Source organism: Ipomoea nil, unplaced genomic scaffold (assembly GCF_001879475.1).
Source record: "Ipomoea nil cultivar Tokyo-kokei standard unplaced genomic scaffold, Asagao_1.1 scaffold0268, whole genome shotgun sequence".
In the NCBI taxonomy this organism is placed as follows: Eukaryota; Viridiplantae; Streptophyta; class Magnoliopsida; order Solanales; family Convolvulaceae; genus Ipomoea; species Ipomoea nil.
The window spans coordinates 2,770,255-2,779,338 of record NW_017616696.1 but is presented as its reverse complement, the minus strand read 5'-3'; positions in this window follow the sequence as shown (position 1 = coordinate 2,779,338).

Here is a 9,084-nt window from a genome sequence, read left to right as displayed (position 1 = left end):
TAATGTTTTGTTTATAACAAAAAGGTTAAATTGAGTTTGTAACTTGATTTATGAATTTTTTGGGTCTTAAATTTTAAGAGCATAATATGTATAATTTGTAAGTGGCTAAGAATTATGAACATTATAATGACTATTGTTTTTCATTTCTCATATGTTTTCTCCTTTTACTATTTTGGTACTTGGTGAGTTGGTGACAATAGTTTTAACAACCTGAAATATGCCCTTATTCATGGTTTTACTTGTGTTCTAATCCCATTATATATTTTATAATTTTTACACATTAATAATGACTACTTTCCATCATAAAGATCATAATATAGTTAAAATTGAAAAAGATCACGATTTTGAAATTACTACACAATTGAGTGAAAGCAATCATGATGAATTGGTGAATAATGATGAATTTTTTATTTATTTATTTTTGAATAATGATGAATTTAATATAAATGAGATTGAACAAAATATCAGTGAGAATGCGAAGAGTGATGTGAATAATGAGACAATAATAAAGTTATGTATTGGAATGGAGTTTCAATCACTAGATACTCTAATGTGTTATACTAATTATCCAAAACATAAAGGATTTGGAATTCGCAAAAGTCGCATAAAGTCTAGAAAGAATCAAATGGTTATTAGACAAGAATTTGCTTGTTCACCGTGCAATATATATATATATATATATATATATATATATATATATATATATATATATATATATATATATATATATATATATATATATATATATATATATATATATATATATATATAGCGGGGCAATAAGAAAAAACCTTCATATGATGAAACACACATGGAATGCAAAGCCATGATTTATGTAATTAGAAAATGCGAAGACAAAATGGGTAATATATAAAATGAGTAAATTTTAATTTTGGTCATGTGACTATTGTGGTTTTGTTATTTGCAATTCACGACTTTCAAAACTAACAATTGAGTACCTTAACTATTCAATTTTTATTAATTTTAGTCTATTCGACCAAATTACTGGCAAAAAGTGACCAAAAAATTTTGATAGTAAAATAATGACATTTTGGTCTTTTACTTCTACTCTGTTCTTCTTCTCCATTTTTCTCTTCAATGCCGCCAGAAAACCTCCATTCCCGTCGGAAAATTTTAATAAACGCAGCCATTACATAAACAAAGTGTTGGGTAATATGGTTGAAAATTCCCAAAAATAACAATCCTGCCAAAAACCTTTCTTCTCCCCACCCAAATTTTGTTCACTAATGATTGCCAAGGGATGATGCCAAATTGAAAGTGAAGGTGTTGGATTCGAAGGTGAAGGCTCTGATCCTCTGTCGATATTGCTAAGGACATAGGAGTTTCACTGTTCTATTTTCTACCACACATACAAAGATGAAATTGTCCCTTAGATTAAAGATTAGTTGACTAATTAAAATTTTCTGTGAAATTTTGCCAGCAATTTAATTGGAGTGACCAAAATTGAATAGTTAAGTATTAAATTAACATTTTAAAAAGTTATGGACAACAATTAACAAGATCTCAATAGTCACAGAATCAAAATTAAAATTTATTCTATATAAATTTGGGATAAAGTATAAATAAACCATTGAACTATTTGAGAAATAACAATTAAGCCACCGAACTCAAATAACCCTCAAATAAACCATTGAACCTGAAAAAAAAAAAGCAATTAACATTTTTAATAAATTAACTCAAGATTTTGCCTGACTGAATTGACAAATGTTTATTTTATTTACGTTTTTTTAATTATAATTCACCTACATAGTAATATATTTTAAAATAATTATAATCAAAATAGTTTTATCTTGTCTACATCTAATTTATTAATTTATTTATTATTATTTTTTAAACAAAAAAATCAGTGGAAAATTAGTAATAAATATATCAATCAATCAAATTTCGACAAGACAAAAATATATTGATTATAATTATTTTAAAATATATTACTATGTAAGTGGATTATAATAAAAGAAACGTAAATAAAATAAACATTTGACAATCTAGTCAACAAAAATCTAGAGTTAACCTGTTAAAAGTGTTAATTGCTCTTTTTCTGAGTTCAATGACTTATTTACTTATATGTAGATGACAGAGTAAAAGACATTTTTAGTCCTAAATTTATAGTGGCTTGGACAATTTTAGTCCTTTATAAAAAAATTTGCCATTTTATGGACAGAGTTATTGTGGCGAGGACATTTTTGGTCCTCCGTCTATATTTATGTTAGATAACCGTCTGAGAGAGGGGTAATTACGTCAATTTAGGCTATCTCCTTCTATCTATTATATCTATGTGTGTTTTGTTTTCTTCTCGGTCATAATTCGAAGGAGTCGGAGAGTCCAAGTTGCAGTTGTACGAAGAAATTGCCGGAGAATCGAAGCCGCCAAACAGGTTACTAATCAAATAGATAGAAGGAGAATCAAAGCCGCCAAACAGGTTACTAATCAAATAGATAGAAGGAGAATCGAAGCCGCCAAACACACATTGATATAATATATAGAAGGAGATAGCCTAAATTGACGTAATTGCCCCTCTCTCATACGGTTATCTAACAGAAATATAGACGGAGGACCAAAAATGTCCTCGAAATATAGATGGAGGACCAAAAATGTCCTCGCCACAATAACTCTGTCCATAAAATGGCAAATTTTTTTTTTATAAAGGACTAAAATTGTCCAAACCACTATAAGTCTAGGACCAAAAATGTCTTTTATGTTGATTTTTGGTACTGATTTAGAAAAAGTTAAGGAAACTAAGGATTTTCTTAGTTCCAGTTTCTCCATGAAAGATTTAGGAGAAGCAGAAGTTATTCTTGGAATAAGAATAATTAAACTTCAGGATGGTGTAAGTTTAACACAATCTCATTATATTCAGAAAGTGTTAAAAAGATTAAATCACTTTAGTGGTTTCCCAGTTTCTACTCCAATGGATCCTTCATTGAAGTTAATACCAAATGAAGGTGATCTGGTCCTACAATTGGAGTATTCTAAAGTGATAGGATGCCTTATGTATGCAATGACAAGTACTCGGCCTGATATTGCTTTTGCAGTAGGGAAACTGAGTAGATACACTAGTAATCCTAGTGCAGTACATTGGATGACATTAAAAAGAATTTTAAAATATTTGAATAAAACCATTAATTATGGTTTAAAATATTTAAAAGATATTTTCATCCTTGAAGGATATTCTGATGTCAGTTGGATATCAAATCAGGAAGATTATTCCTCAACTAGTGGATGGGTATTTCTGCTTGGAGGAGGTGCTATCTCCTGGGCTTCTAAAAGGCAAAGTTGTATTTCAGACTCAACTATGGCATCTGAATTTATTGCATTGGCAGCAACATGCAAAGAAGCTGATTGGCTAAGGAATTTAATTCTTGAAATTCCAGTTTGGCCAAAACCGATGTCACCTATTTTAGTACATTGTGACAGTGCTACTACACTGGTCAAAGCATATAACAGTGTTTATAATGGCAAGTCAAGACACATAGGCTTGCGACATAGCTATGTGAAAGAGCTCTTAAGTAATGGTGTTGTAGCACTAGACTTGTACGATCCCGGTTCAATTTAGCGGATTCGTTTACAAAAGTCTTGGCAAGGGACATGGTTTTAAAGACATCGGAAGGGATAGGTTTGAAACCCGTTGATAGTCAAGAGATGAAGAAAAACTCAACTCACGCCTAAGTTATCACGTTAGGCCTTGAGTTCAATGTAGATGATTACTTCATTTATTGGCGGCAAGTACTATATTAACAAGTATCCCTAAAGTAAGTACTTGGTCTGCATTGTAGTAGGGATGAGTTTTACTCTTAACTGATCTTTTGAAAAAATGCTTGGTGCAGGGCATGAAAGAAAAGATCAGCCTATGTGAGCATGAAGTGTGGCCGCTTCAACAAGTTTGGGTTTAGCTTGGAAATGCTTATGAATGGAAACGGACACAGGGCCTTTAATAGTGTCAAGTTATTTTGAGTTGTAGTAACTGTAAAGCTTGTGTGTATTATATCTACGTTTCTTCAAAGAGACTGCGTGATTCAAGGTTCGTCCATCACTGCAATCAGAATTAATGTAACGCATATAATACTATGTGAAAGTTCAATCTGTAAGACACTTTCATTTATGCATGAGTTTTGGATCTATCTTGGTACAGTGTTAATTTTTACTATATAAATGGAGGAGGAATGTTAGAAATTTATATAGTAATGGAGATTAATGTTTCAGATGGACTACCAAGAAAGCTTAAATAATATTTGGAGTTGTGGAATTATAAATATCATTTTATTTTGGTAGAAAGTAAAATGGGAAATATGTTTTTCGTATGCTTTCGGCCATTAAACTTCACTTTCGGCAAAATGAAGTTTCGACCAAATGAAACCTTTCGGCCAAATGCTTCTTTCGGCCAGATGATCGGAGCTAACGAAAGTGGACTTTCGTTAAATGAGAATTCACTTTCGGCTATGTAAGTACATACATGCACGTAAGTTCACTTTGGTTTTAATTTGGAAACTTCCGTTGATTTCCATGTTGGAGCATGCAATGTCGAACAAAAGTAATATATATATATATATATATATATATATATATATATATATATATATATATATATATATATATATTCATGATTTGGCCTTAATATATATATATATATATATATATATATATATATATATTACTTTGTTATTTTGCATGCCGTGAATGAACCTATGTAGGTCCATATCTTATGATAATGTATTAATGTATATGGTTCAGTTATTTTTTTTCCCATGCTTGATATATCAGATAAGATATATCTTATGGAAGTTAAATTTTAAATTTAAATGATTAACTTCCATGTAACTTCTCCAAACTGCTTTGTGTGCGTCTATAAATATTTAGAGAAACGTCTGAAAAAGATACATGCAATAAACTTGCAGAAGACTGAGATATTTCACAGTACTGCTTTTCTACAGGAAATTCTTAAACAAAGCAACTTAAGAATTTCATCATCTTCTTGTATCCTATAAGATTAAATCTTGAACCTTGTTGCTTCAGTTGAGGGAGATTTAAAACTTATAGGAAAGTGATTACACGCCTGAAGATCTCGTTTCCTCACTTCCCTATCATCAAACACTCCTATTTATCTAACAATTTCTTTGCCCTTCAATGTTGCAGAATTGTCACCATTGTTTTGTGGATTCTTGTGTTCTTCTTCTACAAAGTTAAAGAAGAAGTCAAGATCATCAAAAAGGTCAGTCTCTTTGCCCTCAGCAGATGCAGATGCAGATGGTGCTGAATTGGGAGAAGGATTTAAGAACATCATCTCCCTCTTCTTCAAAAGCTGGAGTTTTGAATTCAAGATTTCCGAGCACCCTTCTTCAACAAAGTCTTTCCTTTTCTTGCTTCTCACCAGAGTTTCTCCCCCTGCTGCAATCTCTTTGCCCTTAAAGAACTCCACCCTCTGGTTCAAAAGCTGCAGTTTTGAAACCAAAATCTCCCGGTGAGAAGTCTGAGGATTATCTCCTTTCCTTTTCTCGCTCTTAACCCTAGTCCTTTCCTTGCCGGCGTCGAGCAATGTTGGGTAATATGGTTGAAAAATCTCAAAAATAATAATCCTACGAAAAGATTAATATTATATGGGAAAACAAAAAATCTGGGAAGGAAAAGGTGGAGTGTTTGGATATAGGTTTAGCACGAGTTCGAACACAAAGTTCTTTTCCTTAAAACCTTATTTGCTACCTCCCACAAGTGCTAGGAGCGTTGTAGCCTAGGTTTCGCAGGATAAAACGTGCTACGATTCTTTGTTTAAGCACCTAAACAAAGAACCCGGCAAACAAAGCAAAGCAGTGAACACTAGTTGGTAAAGAAGAGAGTAGAAGCAGAGTTTTGAGAAGCTGAAAGCTACTGGAATTCCTTTCGTTTCTGTACTGTGTAAAATGCTTCTGCCCTACCTCTCTTTATATAGGGTTGTTGGAAGGGATAGCATTCAACATGGCATTTAATTGGTATTAAACCAATTGTGTAACACCTGTAACAGCCACCCACTAAGTGGGATTAAACTCAGAATTTAAAATTGGAATTAAAACAGTATTAATTCCGTAACAGATGAGTTTAATCTGTACAACAGGTTGAACTTTCGGGTTTTAGACCGTTGGGGTGCAGGTTCACATGAGAGCACACGGACCAGGCAACACGAGAGTACATCTCTCGTGCGCGCTGCGGTGCAACCCGATAGTGCACCTCTCGTGATCACTAGTGCACCACAACCTCTCTTGCTCTTTGTAGAGCGAGAAGGCCAGCCAATTTCTGGACGACATTCGTGCCTACGCACGCGAGCTCGAGCTTGAATCAAGCCTTTTCAATCTCCTCTAGTTGGATTTTGATTTGCACCCCCCCCCGCGCGAGAGAACCTCTATGCTATACAATTCTACAAGCTTCAAAAGAGCTCATGTATATAAGGGGGGCAAATCTTGTTTCCAAACCAATGTGGGGCAAAGTCCACTATTTTCCCTTCATTTCCCAACTCAAATGGGTCTACTTTGAGAATCGATATCTCATTCACCCATTATCCGTTTTGAGCGTACAATATATCAATCTCTTCGTCTTACTACGAAGAATCCGAATCCACTTTGACCCGACCCAAATCGGAAGTGGACCCCACTGATAATTGTACCACAAAATAGCCACTTAATATGCCATTTTATGCCATTTTAAGCTAATTTTTCCAACAAGCAAAAGCTTGACGTCGTTGAGTTCCGGGGGCCAACTCTCCAGTTTGCCGTCAGGGCTGAGGATAACAACACCAATTTTCAAACCGCACAATATTCCCAGCTCCTTGCTTTTTTTGATGATGCACGCTGCCCTCCTCTCATAACACATTTTCTGAGCTTTCTCTGCCATGGCAACGCTACTCTTTCTTGGAGAAGAAGGTTTTACGAGGGACTCCTCGGGGGTTTTATTAATGTCCAAATTTCGAATCACAACTCACCAGATTTGGCAAGTTTCCCTTATTTAATTCTTCCAAAATTAATTAATTGCTAACGGCTTAAACGATATTTGGAAGCTTTCTTTAAATTGCATTAAAAAGCCTTTTTAGTTAGTTAAATAATTTTTTAAGAAACTCTTCAAAGCTAATCATTATTCTTGTTCATTTATTATTAATTTTGTTTATTCCAAATATCATACTTCCCAAACTTCACCAATGTGACCAACTGAGTTGTTCATGCGGACTTATTTCAAATATCATATATTACCTACTAAAACGCCATAGTTAAAGGCATTCAAAGATTTGGTTTGATATCAAATTAATACAAAACCCAAAAAAAAAATTAATAAAAATTGTTAACCTATCTGTAGTATAATTTATAAGTTCAACATGAAAATGCTAACATTCAATCCCCTTCCGTTTGAAATAGCCACGCACACTAATGCCATCAAACAACCAGGTACTTGGCAACCATTTTTTTTTTTTTTTTTGCAACTAAAACTGATGATTCCGGCTCGACCAAACCCGTCTGGAACGAGCGTTTCATCGTCTCTCTCACGTAATCTCCATAGGAATTTGCGGATCGCCGAAAAACTCAAAGATATGCCACCTACAAATCCACCGTAAACGCCTTCTTTGATTAAATGATGGAGCTGAACACCTCATCGATCGCCTTCTCGACACCAATTCGAAGACTCGCATCATGGTGGAGGAAATTAAAGTCGATCCATGGCTCCACAAATAGTACAACTAAACGCATTCAATCTCATCGCCTTCTCCTCCAAGTATCAACTTGTTCGGTCTATTCGATACTCACAACGACATCACCGACACCGAGCGGGTTCTATCGGCCAAACCGAAGGAACGATAAAATCGTCTACGATATAGAGAGGATAGCTAGGGCAAAGGGATTGATTGCAAAACTCCATTAGGTAGAGCATCATGTTGATAACGTGTTGTGAAACGAAGAAAAATTATAAGTGAACAAGAATAAGAAAATACAGAGAGATTATAGAGAAAATGAGGATCATCTTATTCATCATCCGTTATTTTTCTATAAAGGTATATATATATATATATATATATATATATATATATATATATATATATATATATATATATATATATATATATATATATATATATTTATATATATATTATATATATATATATATATATATATATATATATATATATATATATATATATATATAGAAGAGCGCTCATATGCGGCGGGGTCTTACGGTGCGACGGTGCGGTCAAATTCCAGAATACACCAACAGTGTTAACAATATGCACCAACAGTGTAATAAAAACACACCCCAATGAAATGTAATAAAACATCACAAAATACACCACAGACTCAAAAAAACACACCATATAACTCACCACCCCCAATGGTGTATTTCCGAACAGTGTATGGTGTTTTTACTCACACCTAATGGTGTGCGTTTGGTGATGCAGGGTTCTGTTTACTCTGTTTTGTGTGGTGTATTTCTAACGTTGATGGTGCATATTTGGTGAACTATTGGTGTTGCCGCACCGTAAGAAATAACCGCACCGTAAGACAATGTCGCACCTGAACCCGCCTCTATATATATATATATATATATATATATATATATATATATATATATATATATATATATATATAAGATAATAATAAATACATATAAATGGTAATAAGTATATCAGTTACAACTGTTACAAAATGGATAATAATGTCCACAATAATGTTTTGTTTATAACAAAAAGGTTAAATTGAGTTTGTAACTTGATTTATGGATCTTTGGGTCTTAAATTTTAAGAGCATAATATGTATAATTTTGTAAGTGGCTAAGAATTATGAACGTTATAATGACTATTGTTTTTCATTTCTCATATGTCGTTTTCTCCTTTTACTATTTTGGTACTTGGTGAGTTGGTGACAATAGTCTTTAACAACCTGAAATATGCCCCTATTCATTGCTTTACTTGTGTTTTAATCCCATTATATATTTCTTTAGAGATTAATAATGACTACTTTCCATCATAAAGACTATAATATAGTTGAAATTGAAAAGATCATGATTTTGAAATTACTAAACAATTGAGTGAAAGCAATCGTGATGAATTGGTGAACA